The 16,747-nt window shown below is 39.5% G+C and overlaps 1 pseudogene; it reads left to right on the plus strand.

Moving 5' to 3' along the window:
• Window positions 1-9,434: 9,434 nt before the first annotated feature.
• LOC102820027 overlaps window positions 9,435-16,747 on the plus strand; it is a 33,384-nt pseudogene continuing 26,071 nt past the window's right edge.

A 16,747-nucleotide genomic window follows, 5' to 3' on the forward strand; every position in this document is an offset into this window, starting at 1 on the left:
GTTTGCATGGGCTAAGTGGGACAGAGGTAAATAATGATGTATGCACAACCTTGGAACAACAGGGCTCTGGGATACAGGGATTGAGACACTGTTGGAATGGGCAAAAGGGGGGAAATAATGTTAAGATGCTTGGCTGTCTTTTGAATCTTGATTTCCTTGGCATAGCATTATAAAATAGATACTTGAGGGGAAGAGAAAAGAATAGCCAGAAATATCACCATAGAAAGCTTGTAAGTGCATCTTTTGCCTATAACTGATTAGAATACCTAAAATGGGGCTACAATGTGTCCAGTGAAGGAGGCTTCCTGCGGAGTCTCTGCATTACATAAGACCATAGGTGGAATCCTGAACAGCAAAAAGAGTCTTCAGAGGTGAGAACTTTCCACTTGAAAGGACAAGCAGACCAGCCTGGAGCAGCTAAAAGAACAGAAGATACTTCTTGAAAGAAAGACCAACTGGAAAAATACAAAACAATATAGGCAGACCGACTGATGACTACAAGAACAAGCAAGTTGCTCGCTCAGAAGACTTCAAGGCAAGGGGAAAGGTCGTCTCAGAGCAAACCCTTTCCAAAACTAAGACTCAATGGGAATACACGCTCTGATTGGTGACCACATTTGTCACCGATAAGGGGAAGTGAGGGAAAAACAGCAATGAAGCAGCAAGCTAAGCCCTACAATGGTCAATAAACTCCTGTGAACCTGGATGGAGACCTGGTTGGCCAGCAGTGTGGCAAGACCTGGGTACTCTTGTTCTCCCCTGTAAACTATCACACAATTCACAATAAAACATTAAAAAAAATAAAAAAGGATAGCATTCTTTGGAAAAAGAAACAATAAACTACAACCTTCCAAAAAAAAAATTCGACTTTAGGGTCTCAGGTGCTTAATTCCTGAGATAACTATATGGGTGGGTTTGTTATTGTTGTTAGGTACCATTGAGTCTGTACAGACTCATAGTGACCCTATGCGGAGCAGAATGAAACACTGCCCGATCCTGGGCCAACCTCACTACCGTTGCCATGCTTGAGTCCATCCATGCTGCCACTTGGCCAGTCCATCTCACTGGGGTCTTCCTCTTTTCCTCTGACACTTCACCTTAACAAACATGATATCCTTCTCCAGCAACTGGTCCCTCCTGACAACATATCCGAAGTATGAGAGATGAAGTTTGGTCATCCTGGCCTCCAAGGAGCACTCTGGCTGCTCTTCTTCCAAAATGGATCTATTGGTTCTTTTGGCAGCCCATGGCACTTTCAATATTCTCCTCCAACACCGTAATTCAAAAGCATCAATTCTTCTCCGGTCTTGCTTTCACATGCCTATGAGGTTGTTGAAAATACCATGGCTTGGGTCAGGCACATCCTTGCTCTTCAACACTTTAAAAAGGTCTTGTGCAGCAGATATTCTTAATGCAATACGTCGTTTGATTTCTTGATTCCTGCTTCCGTGAATGTTGATATTTGATCCAAGAAGAATGAAGTCCTTGACAACTTCAATCTTTTCTCCATTGGTAAAAATGTTGTTTATTGGTCCAGTGGTGAGGATTTTTTTTTACATTGAGATGTAATCCATACCGAAGGCTTTGCTCTTTGATCTTCATTAGTAAACGTTTTAAGTCCTCTTCACTTTCAGAAGTAAGGTTGTATCATCTGCATATCGCAGGTTATAAATGTGGCCCAAACTGAAGTTTGCCCAATGATATTAACTAAAACCCAAACCAAACCCATCACCATCAAGTAGGTTGCAATTCGTGGTGGTCTCATGTGCTACCCCAGATTGCCAGGCCTGCCTTACATGACACCTCTTGTTGTTGTTGTTGTTGTTAAGTGCAGATTCAAATGGCCAACTTTTATGTTAATAATCAAAGATAAGCCACTTAGACCACCAAGGCACATTTCCAAGTATATGAAGACAAGCAAAGCAAATACAGTCTTTGTCCTTGAGTTCGGCAGACTAGTGAGAGCCAAAAACAAGTGAAATTAGGATGCAGTGGGATAACATGTTGTAAAAGAAGAACACAGACTAAATGAGGAGCAATGACTGGAAATGGGATTACAAATTTAGGTTGAGGTTGGCTGGAAAGGAACCTGCCTTGAATCACAATGCTAAAGAATTGAGCTTTTATCTTAAGGGCAATTTACATAGACTGCCTTTATGGTAATTATTTTAAATTAACTTCCAAAAGTGTTTGCTTGGCAATGACATACCAGGAAGAGAATCTGGAACTGACTCTAAAAATATTTAGAATGATTTTCTACAGATCAAATTCCCATATAAGTAAATTTGTCCAAGATATATATGTAGATAAACAGAACAGGAAAAATAAGGAACTAAAAGCCTAAAAATATTAACGTCTGTGGGTATTTCACAAAGAAAAAAAATCTATGTGTGCCCACATTAAAATCATTTACAAGCTCATTTCTTTAGCTCCTGTTGCTTTAGAAACTCTTCTAAAATATTTGGTATTATAAACTCTTATATCAAATAAAATCAAGTAGAACGCAAGAAACTCTAAATTTCTCAAAATGGGCAAAATGCTGAAGAGGCAGTCTGCACCTGCAGCCCTGAAAGCTAATGTTTTGAATAATCAGGGATCCCAAACAGAGCTGCAATAATTGACTCAGCTAATCATTATATGAAATAGAACATTTGATTTCTGCACCAGAGTTGCAGTAAAGTAGATGCACACCTCATTTGATTAAATAAAGCACTACAAACAAAATAATTTAGCTCAATGTGTACTTCTTAGTAAGCACTTAATAAATCTAAGTTTCCTGTCTTAAATTTTTGTTCCTATTTTTCCTGGTACACAAAGACAAGTTCTGCATGATTCAAAATCCTCAACTGTTACATACCACCTAAATCCTTAGTATTTTGTGGAAAGACACTATATTTTATATACCCAGTGATACCAGAGCAAAGGTTTCCTGGTGTGGTGCTATAGGATAAGCACTGGGCTGATAAACAAAACGTTCAAGGTTAAAACCCACCAGTCCCTCCTTGGAAACCTTATATAGGGTCACTAAAACTCAGAACCAACTCAACAGCACTTAAATACCTCTTTTGTGTCACTCATTCTAGGGATTAACCCATAATTTTTTCCAATTTCAGGTATTGTCCCACTTCACCCAAATTTTAAAAATTTGTGTTTATTCTAATTCCACTGTGTTGGCCTTGACCAAAATGGTTCAAATTCCTGGTCATTTTTTTGTGTTTTATTAGCTCAGAATAATCAGGTTTAGAATACATCCATAGACTAGTGTATACTTATTAACATACCAATAGAACAGTGCTATTTTAAACAGGTCTCATCACAGGTTGAGCCACAAGGTTGGTGGTTCAAACTCACCAGCTGCTACTCAGAAAACCATATACAGAGTTGGACCGGACTCAAAGGCACTTAACAGCAACAACAACAAAAACGTTACAGGTACAAAGGCCAGGAACTTAACATATTCTGAGGGGACACAATTCAATCCATAATATTGTAAGATATTTGTTGTTCAAATTCTCTCAAGATAAGCAAGGTGTTGGAGCTCTGGTAGCGTAGTGGTTACGAATCAGGCTGCGAACCTTAAGGTCAGCGGTTTGAAACTACCAGCCGCTCCGCGGGAGAAAGATGAGGCTTTCTACTCCCGTAAAGATTTACACCCTTGGAAACCCTGTACAGGGTCGCTGTGGGTGGGAACTGATTCGATGTCACTTAACAACAAACAACAACAAGCAAGCAAGGTGTTAATTAGTGTAAGTTTAAATCTGGGTCTTTGAATACATTTGCCATAACAGGATTTCTGGCCTTTGATTGATCACAGAACTAATATCTTCAGCTTGTTATGTTTTATTGAATCATTTCCAACTCATAGTGACCATATGCATAATAAAACGACACACTGCCTGATCCTGTGCCATCCTCACAATTGTTGTTAGGTTTGAACCCATTACTGTTGCCACTGTGTTAATCCATCTCTTTCGGGGCTCTTCCTTTTTTCATTGACACTCTACTTTGCAAGGCATGATATTTTTCTCCAGGCCGGGTCCTACTTGATAACATGTGCAAAGTACGAGAGACAAAGTCTCGCCATCCTCCATTTTAGTGAGTATTCTGGCTGTACTTCTTCCAAGACATATTTATTTGTCCTTTGGCAGTCCATGGTACTAACGCCATAATTCAAATGCATTGATTCTTCTCCAGATTTCTTTATCCGTTGTTCAACTTTCACATGCCTATGAGGCGACTGAAAATAGCACACCTTAGTCCTAAAAGTGATATCTTTGCTGTTTAACACTCTAATGAAGTCTTTTGCAGCAGATTTGCCAAAGCGATATCTTTAACTATTTATGTGTTAAAGATTAAGGAAAGGGTGAACAACATCCATTTCTCTTGCACTTGATGACTTTTCAGACATAAATTGATTTTTAACCAATCTTAAATTTAAACAATTATCTAGTATAAGAGGAATTGGAATAATTTCCAAGAAAATATGTAGAGTTGTTTATTGCAGTATCTTTTAAATGAACTATTTTAATTTTCTACAAACTTATAAAAGAAGAATTACCAAAACCAATTTACGAATGAGACAGAGACCTTTTTTATTTATCTGTTTTTATTACCCTGGACTTTGCATTCTCTATCATTGCCTGAGACTCGATTATAGCTTTTCATTACACACAACCTCCTAAAAATCTCTCAGCCAGCATGTGAACACATGATTCTACACACACTCACAACATTGCAAACAAGAAAAGACACTGTCCTACACACATCATTCCTGAAATGTTGTGGAGATATGTGGGTGCACTGTGGAAAGTAAGTTAAGACAAGGCAAGGGTAAACTTGGTATGCTATGTTTTCTGACAATGTGTCTATGGATTGCAGGCATATTGATTCATAGTCATGGAAAATTGAGAACTGTAGAATATCATACTTCCTGTGATTTTTCCTATGTGCCTATGGTATTGAATTAATCACAGCAGTTACTACTCATAAGAAAAATAAAAAATGAGGAGACTCCTTTGTATCATAAACTGTATTTCACCAATTTCACAAATTAACATCTCTACATTTAAAAGTTGTGTTTTACAGTTGGTGGCTTTTTGTTTTTCTTTTGAGTGTCATATACAATAACAGTGCATCGTGTAATCCATACACCCTAGATTCAGTTATATAGATTTCCTTAAAGAGTTCTGCCTAGGAAATCCTAGGGGGAAGTTCTATTGTATCACATGGATAGCTGGGAGTCAGAATTGACTAAACAGTACTCAACAATTGTTGTTGTGAAGTGCTGTTGAGCCGGTTCTGACTCATAGTGACCCGGTAGAGGGTTTCTTCTAAAGAGTAACTGATGAGCCTGAACTGCTGACTTTGTGGCTCAAACCGACCTTACAGCCCAATGCATTAACCCACAGCACCACACCAGGACTCCTACAACAATAATGATGGGGTAGTTATATGCCATGGAGTCGGTTCCAACTCATAGCAACCCTTTACAGGGTTTCTGAAGCTGTAAATCTTTATGGGAGCAGAAAGCCTCATCTTTCCCCTGCAAAACAGCTGGTAGTTTCGAACTGCTGACCTTGCAGTTCACAGCCCAATGCGTAACCACTACGTTATAGAGCATAATGTTTTAAAGTAGTTACATCGTGCATGATTTTTACTTTGTTTATGATCATCAGAGTTTTTTTTCAAACAACAGAAAAGGAATATAAAAATAATGAATGGACAAAATGACAGTAAATGCTGAAAATAAAATATAAACAGAGTATGGAGAAGTTCTGGTAGAATTCAGTATTACAAAATGCTTAAATGTATTCTTTGTCTGTTTACTGTGCGTCTCTAATCTAAGGACAAGAGATCATGATACTTTAATCACCTTCAAATTGTGTCTGGAATGCTATGCTCTGCCTGGTAACCGTCACTTAGTAGACATCAGTTGAATAAATGGATTATGGAATGAATTACCTTTCATTACATTGTGCAAAGTCATCAGATCCACCTTTCACGTGTCTCAGATTTCTCAGACACTTTCTCAGACTATGCCCGTTTGACTAAGGAAACCAAGACCTGTGGAAATAGAAAAAAAAAGATCCAAAATACAAAGACCCAATAGAAAATCAATGCGTTTACCACTCTATTTTCTTGATAATAACCCACTGTTGTTGTGACATCGTCATCTTTATATCCATGATTCAAAAGGCCTTATTACAACCAAACAGCAGGCCCACCATAGAAAAAGTTTCCTCTCTGTGTTCACGTAGTTTCCTAAACATTGCTGAACACACTCTAATAGGATCATGTACCTACTTGTCTGTCTTCCCTTTTGCAGAGGAACAAGGACTTATTCATCTTTATAGTTTATAAAAAATACTGAGATTATTAGCACAATGTTAGTATGTTGTGTTCTATACGTGTTGTTTAAATGACATGATAATTTTGAAGTTGAAAATTTGTTACTATTATTGTTGATTATTGTGAAGTACTGTAGAGTTGGTTCCGACTCATAGTGACCCTACACAGGGTTTCTGAGGCTGTAAATCTTTACGGAAGCAGACTGCCTCATCTTTCTCCCATGGAACTGCTGGTAGTTTCAAACTGCTGACCTTGAGGTTAGCAGCCCGATTCCTAACCACTATGCTACCAGAGCTCCTTGTTGTTTATTGATAGCAGACCACAAAGAAGCCCTTGGTGGTATATCTGTAACTCTGTTAGGCAGGTATGATAGGCAGACTCCCCCCAAAGATAGCCTCACTTTTTTCCCAGAGTCTGAGAATGCATTACTTTACATTGTAAAAGAGACATTACTGAAGTGATTGAATTAAGGCTTTTGTGATGAGGAGATTATTCTGAATTATCCATTTGAGCACAGGGTAACCACAGGGTCCTAGTAAAATGGAGGGAAGAAAATGAGATAAGAAGAAGTGATGGCAGAAATAAAGGTTGGAGTTTTGCAAGGTCAGGTGTCAAGAAATGCTGGTAGACTCTGGAAGCTGGAAAAAGCAAGGAAACAGATCCTTCTCTAGAGCCTTTAGAAGAAACCACCACTGCTGATCCGATTTAGACTTCCAACCTCCAGAACTGACCCATCAGAAACTTGTGTTGTTTGATGTCCTTAAATTTGTGATGATTTGTTCCATCAAAAGTAGGAAACCAACATAGCAGGAAAATAAGCTAGGGATTATTTTCAGCTGCAAATAACATTGAATGTAATCAAAACTAGTTTAAATAATAAGGAAGTATTAGATTTACAAACTAATACATTTGATATGGGCAGATTAGGTTGCTCCATGGGCTCTATTATCATCATTGATGCCACTTGATTTCTTTCTTCAGCTCCTCTCTGTATTTCTGGTCTATGGGCTTTCTTCTAAGACTAGTTCCTTATTAAATTGGGATGGCTGCCAGTGGGAGCTGGTGTTAAGTGTTTCCTTGTTCATGTTTAGCAGAACAAACCTGGCTTCTCCTACTCTTTCTACTTTGATAGACATGAATTAATCCAAATGCATCCCTGGAGCTTCCCCTGGGTGTTAGCTATGACAGCACAGTTGCTTGAATAGTATCAAGGTTATGCCATGAGAGGGAAAGAGGAGGATGTATACCAAGAGGATAGTAGTAAAATCATATAATCCTATGATTAGGGGAGCATAGGAATTAAACAGGTTCCTGAGATGCTGTGCTTTCACGATGTACTGTCCAGAAAACAAGTTCCAGCTTTAACTTGGCAATGTTCCCTTTGCTTCCTAAGGACAGTTATACAGTACAAGGAACAGCTGCAGTTAGCAAAGACACATGACTTACTCTGCCACACTAAGACTGGCAGTTAGTCTAGTTTTTCTTTTTTTTTCACCTGTAGAATGGCTGTATGCCCAGCATCTTGGCTCATCACCCTTCCATCTGTCAGACCTACTGCAGGTTTTCGAACTCTGGTGACATGATATAGCCTATGTGAATCACCCCTGGCTATGATGCACTCTCTTCTAAAGCAGCTAGCTATCCATGCTTTCCTATGTAACTGTATTCTAGTATTTCTTTATGCATGTTTCACCAGTACCTGATCTGGTAGTTCTGGAAAACTTCCTACCGAACCAGCACTGTAGCCATCAGTGGAATACAGGGAGAAGAAGTAGATAATAGGGACATCAATTTGTTAGTAAAGTTTGTACCAGTGGCATCTGTATGCTGAGCAAATAATCCAAGAAACTGGATTATATGAAGAACATGTTTTGAGGATTGGAAGAAGACTCATTAATAACCTGCAATATGCAGATGACACAACTTTGCTTGCTAGAAACAAAAAGGACTTGAAATACCGATGAAGATCAAAGCCTTTAGTATGGATTGTACATCAATGTAAAGGAAACAAAAATCCTCACAACTGGCCAATAAATCGCATCATGATTGTCTTAGGCCAGGTGTCCTGGAGAAACAAATCCAGTAATATATATATATATATATACAGAAGTTTATCATCAAGGAAATGGCTTGTAATTGTAGGGTCCCAGATCCCTAGCAATAGAGAGGTGGCGAGCCTTTCCCATATGTCTATTATATTGGGAGAAGGCCACATGCCCAAGGAAGTACCTTTAATTTATTAGCTGCTCATAGCTACTCACCATAGAGTTAATTATGCCTGTATTAAGTTTCAGCACAGTGGGAATAAGCACATCCAAACCGCTGAGCCTCTGGAAACCCTGGCCTAGTCAAGTGGACACAAAACCCTAACCATTAGAAAAGACTGAGGTTGTCAAAGACTTCAACACAATCAACACTTATGGAATCAGCAGTCAAAAAACAACACATTGCTAAAGGTAAATCTGCTGCAAAAGACCTCTGTAAAGTGTTAAAGAGCAAAGATGTCACTTTGAAGACTAATGCGTGCCTGATCCAAGCTCTGGTTTCTTTAAAAAACTCATAAGCATGTGAAAGTTACATAGAAACAGTGAATAAGGAAGACCTGAGAAGAATCTCTGCATCTGAAAAGAACCAAGTATGGTGTTGGTGAAGAATATTGAAAGTAAAACGGACTACCAGAAAAACAAGAAAATCTGTCTTGGAAAGAGTAGATTAAGAATATTCCTTAGACTAGAGAATGGCAAGACTCCATCTTTCATATTTTGAGCATGTTGTTAGGCAGGACCAGTCCCTGGACGAGTACATCATGCTTGCTGAAGTGGAGGGTAGTGGAGAAAGAGAAAGATCAACAGTGAAGTGAATTGACACAGAGGTAGCAACAATGAGCTCAGTTGTGAGGATGGAGCAGGGCTGGGCATTGTTTCTTTCTTTGGTGCCTAGAGTTGCTATGAGTAAAAATTTCTTCCACAGCACCTGACAACAATAACAACAAAAAATGTATGTACTAGCCTTCCACCGCAGCAGCCATGGTTGTGCACTCCCCTCTGGCCATTGGCCTCAACAAGGGGTAACAAGTAACCAAGAACATGAGCAAGCTGAGCCACAGCTGCTGCCTTGGGCGCCTCACCAAGCACACCAAGTTCGTGCGGGACATGATCCGGGAGGTGTGTGGCTTTGTGCCTTATGAGTGCCAGGCCATGGATTTGCTCAAGGTCTCCAAGGACAAGTTGGTGCTCAAGTTCATCAAGAAAAGGATGGAGACACACATCCGTGCCAAGAGGAGGCAAGGAGCTCAGCATAGTCCTGGCCACCATGAGGAAAGCAGCTGCCAAGAAGGACTGAGCAGGTCCATGTCCACTGTGTCCCCCTGCCCCAAAATAAAAACCTTTACAGAAAAAACAAATGTATGTATTAAACTGAACACTTTCTTTATGAAATGTTTCTGTTTATTGCCAATTTCCTGCAATGTATTATTGCCTATAATTTTATAAACAAAAAAACTGCTCAAATAGCTAAAACTTATCAGAGCTTCCATTGGCATTGATGTTGTTAAGTGCTATCAACTCACTTCTGACTCAGTGACCCTGCATAACATTTCTGAGGAGTGGCTGGTGAGTTTGAACACTGACCTTGTGATCCAAACCAACCTTTTAGTTCAGGGCTTAACCTAGAGTGGCACACCAAAACTCCATTGTTGTTGTTAAGTGCCATGGAGTGTATCTGACTCATAGCGACCCGGTACAGAGTTTCCAAGTGGTAGCTTACAACCACTGACCTTGTGGTTCACAGTCTAATGCTTATTCTACAGTACCATACAGACAATATTATTCCCAAGATTAGGCTCTTCATTTTGTGAGCTTGACATGTAGACCGCTCCCAAGGTTGGCTATCTAGGTAGCTTCCCTGAGAGAGGTGTCCATCTTAACATTCTTCTTATGATGTAAGGTCCACTACAGGGTGTTGGATGTTCAAGACCTCAGCCACCTGTAGCAGAATAACAAGTGTGTTAGAATTTAAGATACAGATGAGAAAAGGATCCTCTAGTCTAGTTGCAGATGAAAGTTTGAATGCATCTAGTGGCTTAGTGATCCCATTTTGGTTATGTTACTTGTTGTTGTTATGGGCCGTGGAGTCGGTTCTGACTCATAGCTACCCTGTACAGGATTTCCAAGGCTGTAAATCTTTACTGGAACAGAAAGCCTCATCTCTCTCCCAAGTAACAGCTTGTAGTTTTGAACTGCTGACCATGAGGTTCACAGACCGATTGGTAACCACTATGCTACCAGAGCTCCTTGATTATGTTACTAGCTGTAGTCCAACTGATTCTGACTCATGGTAAATCCCTGTGTGTAGAGTAGAACTGTTACGTAAGAATTTTAAGGCTGTGATCATTTAGAAGCAGGTCACCAAGCTTGTTTCCAAAGATGCCTCTGGGTGGATTCAAACTGTTAGCCTTTTAGCTAGAGCTTAAACCCTTAACCATTTATACCACCCAGGAATCCTCTTAAGGTCTGCCCTGTCCTACATGAACTGTAAGGGAAACCTGGGTACAATAACACTGTCGGATTTATTAGGGTACTTTGGCTGTCCAGGTAGACATATCCTTCCTCTACGAATGGGACTGCGAACCGCAAGGTCAGCAGTTTGAAACTACCAGCTGTTCCGTGGGAGAAAGATGAGGCTTTCTGCTTCTGGAAAGATTTACAGCCTCGGAAACCCTGTGCAGGGTCGCTATGAGTTGGAAATGATGCCACGGCATGCAGCCACCAACCACCACCACATACATACTTCAAAGGCTTTGGAGAACTAAAAGCAAAAATAGAGAAGAATTGTCTTTCAATACTTTCTGTTTCTGAGAACACAGATTGCCCCAACCCACATATGAGGGGACTACAAAAAATTGTGGAAACAGTCCATCATCTCCTAACCCATTTTTCTAGGAACTTTTTGAAGCCCCCTTTGTACAGATCAAGATAGTCCAAGCATCCAGGAAATAGCTGTAGACTGACTGGGTGTAAAAGGACAGAGACTGTATTTTAGGAACACTGCATTCCAGTTCCAATCACTGTGCCTGACTGATAGCAAATCATTATTGCTATGTGGAGAGATAAATTAATGAAAGAGCAGGCAGCTGGGTAAACATACATTTTTATCAACAAAGATAAATACAAGGCTAGAGCAAGATGCTGAGATGGTGACAGAATGAGCTAGATTTGTGTAGTTCAATAAAATGTAGAAAGCATTTTGTCTTAAGCAAGACAGACATGGAGGTCCTATAGCGATGACCTTTAAAATGGTGCAGATTCCACTATTGGCTTTCCTGGGGTAGAAACGAAAGGTCTTTTACCCAATAAACTTCACATAAATTTTTAGGCTTTGCAAAATGTTCATGTTTGAAAAGCATTTCTGGTTACTAGCAATCTTCAAGAAAATGCCTAAAACAATTTTCAGAAATGTTTCTATTGAACTCTACTGAAATTACATTTTCTATAGTCCTGTGTAATTGCTTCTACTTTATTGTTCAAGAACTGTTAATAATGAGCCAGAGTTTTAATATGCAGAAAACGAGTAATAGAAGGGGACTCAGGGCTCCTTTATTTTATTTTTTTTAATAAAAAAGTAAAAACTCTGTTATAGAGCCCATTTCCATAAATAATTTACTGACACGTACATTAAGGTCATTTATATCTAATGTAGAGATAAATCCATGTATAAAGAAGTCAGAAGAGAAAATACCTTCAAAATGAGGTGACTCAGAGGCTCACAGTATTTACAAAAAAAAATTTTTTTTTTCTGGCACTTGTGAATTGAAATCACAAAATAGAAACAGGGACCACCACAACATACATAAACAACCCCAGACAGCTAAACATGGTCACCACTCTGCATCACAGTTTCCAGTGGACGTTTTCCATGATGTGAAGTCAATTATTGCTTCTGCTTCTACATTAGTGTGATTGGTGCTTGCTCTCCAGAGGAGAATTTATTAAGGCAATTTCAGTAAATAAGGGGAAAAGGTCCCAATTTGCTTCTGAATCCACTGGGTATGGGTAATCATCCCATCTTCTTCCAGATCCTAGGAATTTTCCTGCTACTACTTTGTGAATGAATCTAATTCCCTTTTTCTATTTGCAAGGAAAAGCAGAATGACAATGTTTTTGTTTTGTTTTGTTTTTTTTCAAGAAAATTAGAATGCTTAATGGCAAGCATTACCTTTCTCAGTACTGATTATCGTGTGAAAAATACTCCACGACATGTGTTCACAGAATAGTTCCAAAGTATGTAGAAGTCGTGTGCCATTTGAAAATTATCTTGTCTGCAGTTGCTACTAAGAAAATGCAAACTAAAGTTAACTTTTGAATACTTCCTGCATCAAGTCAGATCCCTGGTAACTTCGCAAAATTAAAAGGCACTTTCTTTTTGTTGAGTTATTACAAGTATGAAGGAACACTGGTATCTTTTCATGTAGACAACGTCATTTTGTATCGAGTGTGAGATGTCAAGGAATATCATTTCTTCTTTTTTGCCAACATTTTTCATCTTGAGTATAATCATTCCTGAACATCTAAGAGTTTCATGATTTGAACAGGAAGGTAGAGTATTGCTTTTACAGCACGTCAAGCAAAATTCTTAATGTAATAGAGACATCAGAATCGTCTGTAAAACTTTCTATGTATTCTTCACTTTTTCTGACATTCAGTGCAGCTAAATTCTATGGGTGAAGCCCAATTAGGAGTCTCCAAGTTAAGGAAAGAGTTCTGGTGTGGAGCTGTTGGATAAGCACTAGACCACAAGGTCTATTTGAACAGCAAGGTTGGTGGTTCAAACCCAGCAGCCGCTCCTCAGAAACCCTACATAGGGTCACTATGAGTCAAAACCAACTCAGTGACACTTAAACAACAGATTAAGAAGAGGCTAGGTCTCTGTGCCAGCTCCAGTGGACCATGGGTACTATTTTTCTTGTGTTCAAGAGCCCCAGGTCACAATAGTAGGTAATGCATTACTTAATCCAAGCTAAATAAGGCAAAGCAAAACAAAATCAAAACAAGCTATTAGATGTTTGTACAAATACACTAAGGCTGAAACAACCATTTAATTCAGGTGAGGACAAGCAGTTCTGCCTCTATTATCTGGATTGTTGCTTTAACCCTCAACTTTGCTTTGAGTACCAGTCTTTGCTTTGCATCCTCAGAGCAATATTAATTCAGAACTGACTTGGATTTGTTCCTGGGGCAAAAGGTTAAGTGATCCATAAATTTATTTCCCTGTAGAATCAGAAAAAAAGGAAAAGTAAACATCACAGTGATTTGTTAGCCAAGTTTTGCAGCAACAGAATCATTGAACATCTCTCCTGTCGCCAGAGTCAATGCTGTATGTCTAAGAGACAATAATTAAAATATTTGTGGCTCACTCATATGAATGATGCCAGTGACCAGAAAGATCAGACCTTCAAACAAACGCGATTAATAAGGAATGGCATTGACCTGCCTCCTGTTTGACCAAGAACTAAATTCCATTACAAGTGAGCAAAGAAGTGTAATTCATTTCTGCAAAATGGCTTTTTGTTAACACAACCTCCCTGTGAAGAAATGCACAGTATTTCTAAACCATAACATATTTGTTGCAAGATAGAACCTGCATTTTTCATGACTTAACCTTAGAGTTTGCGGGTTCTGACAAGCAGCTCCATATTAGTGTAATAAGTACCTTTATAACTCATGGCAGGTGGTGCTCTGTGCAGCAGATTCTGTGATTGTAGGTAATAGCCTTCAGACTTAACCATTCTCATGGAGGAGGGTGTGCTTGAAGAGATAATGGTGGAGAGAGTCTTAAAAATGGCACCATCCTCTCTAAGTAACAATAGCTCAGCTATTGAGTATCCATCAAGCACATGACATTGGTCTATGTTCCCTGAAAGTTTCCTTCTTGAATCCCAGCCTCCCTTTCTAAATGAAAAGCATTGGCTTTATGTCTCTTTGTGTCTCAAATAATTGTTCAATATGCAGTCTGGAACCAATCTTCTCCCTCCTCAAGTGGTGAAAAGATGTACCAGAGACAGAAACTCATAGAGTAGAAGGCGACTTGATGAGATCACCTTGTTTGACCTTCTGCCTCTCTAAACACAACTATTACTCAGGCCTTGCATAGAGAGGACCAAGTGGCAAACCTAAGGGCTTGCCATAGCAATCCCCACAGTGCTGTGTTCAAAGCAGACATGTTTTTAACCCTCACTGAATGTATGGCCTAGAGAGAAACACGAGCTTTGGAATTATCACATTATTGAGTAACTACATGTTGCTTGGGGCATATAATGAGACCCTAAAGGAGCTCTGGTAGCATAGTGGCTAAGAATCGGGCTGCAAACTGCAAGGTCAGCAGTTCGAAACTACCAGCTGTTCCATGGGACAAAGATGGGGCTTTCTGCTCCCGTCAAGATTTACAGCCTCGGAAGCCCTGTACAGGGTCACTATGAATCGGAACCGCCTCTATGATACAAAACCACCGCCACCAGACACAGTCTGGGACTCCTGGTGTGGTGCTGTTGTACCAGCACTGGACCTCAGACCACAAGGTTGATAGTTAAAACACACCAACTGCTCCTCAGAAACCCTATATAGGGTTGCTATGAGTTGGAACTGACTGGACAGCCCTTAACAAGACACAGTCTGAGAGAACAAAGAAGGCTCCCCAAAAGATGGACATGTAGATGAGGATTTGAAAGATATGTATTTAATTAGGAAGTGAAGGTGCTTAAAGAGAAGAACATTGCAACCTGAGAATATCTAATTTGTCAAGACCACAAGATGGGAGTTGGAAGGAGGTCACATGATGTGAAAAGTTAACGCAGTGGTGATAACATAAACCATAAGGCAAATGGGAAACATCAAAGGACAGACACTGATGTGACAAGATTTTAGTTTCTTTAAAGTCACACTGGCTACCATGTGTGCGCATGTCTGTGTGTATAGCTTTTAGAAAAAAGAGAAGATGTGCTGAGAGACCAGAGAATGGACAATTGCAGTGATTTGTACACATGGAGAACCCTATCAATGTTTGTTCATAAAACAACTTTGCTCATCAGCATGTTATCATTGACATATTTCTTCTGTCTTCCAAGTGATTGATACATATTGAAGGCAATAGGCCCAGAGCTCTCAAGATAGTTTTATTCCTTTTATTTTGACATATGAAATTCTCCCTTACCAGGTATATATATATTGACAATTTTTTGACACATATTTTTTTTCCTATAGGAGATCTTATGACACATCAAGTTATAGGAGTTTAAAAAGATAATTAATTCAAATGCACTGCTACTTGGAAGCCCTATGCAGGTGACTTATGAGTCAGAAGTGACTTGCTGGCACTTAAGAACAACAACACTAACCATGCCTCTCTGTCTCCAGTGTGATCTCTTACTAGAAACTGTGCTGGATTTCAGGTGGTGCCAAATTTCTTACAATGGAAGAAATTTTGAATGATTTTCATTTCCACGTCTAATATCTCTTCTTTCTCCTTTGTATCCCACTCAGCACTGGACTGCAAATTACAAGGTCAACAGTTCAAACCCATCAGCTGCTCCTCACAAAGCCTATACAGAGTTGCTGAGTTGGAACTGACTCAATAGCACTTAACAACAACAACAACATCCCACTCACAGTATGTAAGAGTACATAAAAGAATGTCTTACGTATTTTGGTATCTTGGATGCCAGCCTAATAAGCACTCTGCATCCCTCTCCAGGCAGAATTTACATACTTACATGCCAGTGGCAGATCATGTTTTCCAGGCAGGAAACTTTTTTTTTGTTTCCTCAATTTATGCAATAGGCCGCCAAACATGCCATCTGCTGATCTGGTTTTCAAAGCATATGGCTGCTTCTTTAATCAGAAATATAGAAAAGTAACTAAAAGAAGTCATATGCAGTGGAGAGCGATTAAAGCACATGCAATCAATTCACTCTTCTTTGTGCTCTAGATTCTATCCCTGAGTCAAGTAGGAATCACTGAAGTCTCCATACTTGGACCACATTAGTTTTGTTTCTGCATAATTGCTGCTAGTTGAATTAACCGAGTGAAAAATGATGTTTTAATTTTAACATGGACTACAAGCATCAGCTACAGAAAACCCATGCATGTTTGCTAACAAATAGTATTGAAAATGTTGGGTAATGTTTTGCACTCTGTCCTTTATCATGACACTAACATCTATTGGACAGTAAGCTCTCACCATGTGCTGGACCCTCCTTTCAGGCTCCTCATTCCTCCTGATGGGTAGCATAGTCAATGGGTCAGAGCCAGGATGTTGTTGTTGTTAAGTGCTGTCGAGTCGGTTCCGACCCATAGCGACCCTGTACAGGGTTTCCGAGGGTGTAAATCTTTACGGGAGTAGAAAGCCT

Source organism: Chrysochloris asiatica, unplaced genomic scaffold, assembly GCF_000296735.1.
Source record: "Chrysochloris asiatica unplaced genomic scaffold, ChrAsi1.0 scaffold00110, whole genome shotgun sequence".
In the NCBI taxonomy this organism is placed as follows: Eukaryota; Metazoa; Chordata; class Mammalia; order Afrosoricida; family Chrysochloridae; genus Chrysochloris; species Chrysochloris asiatica.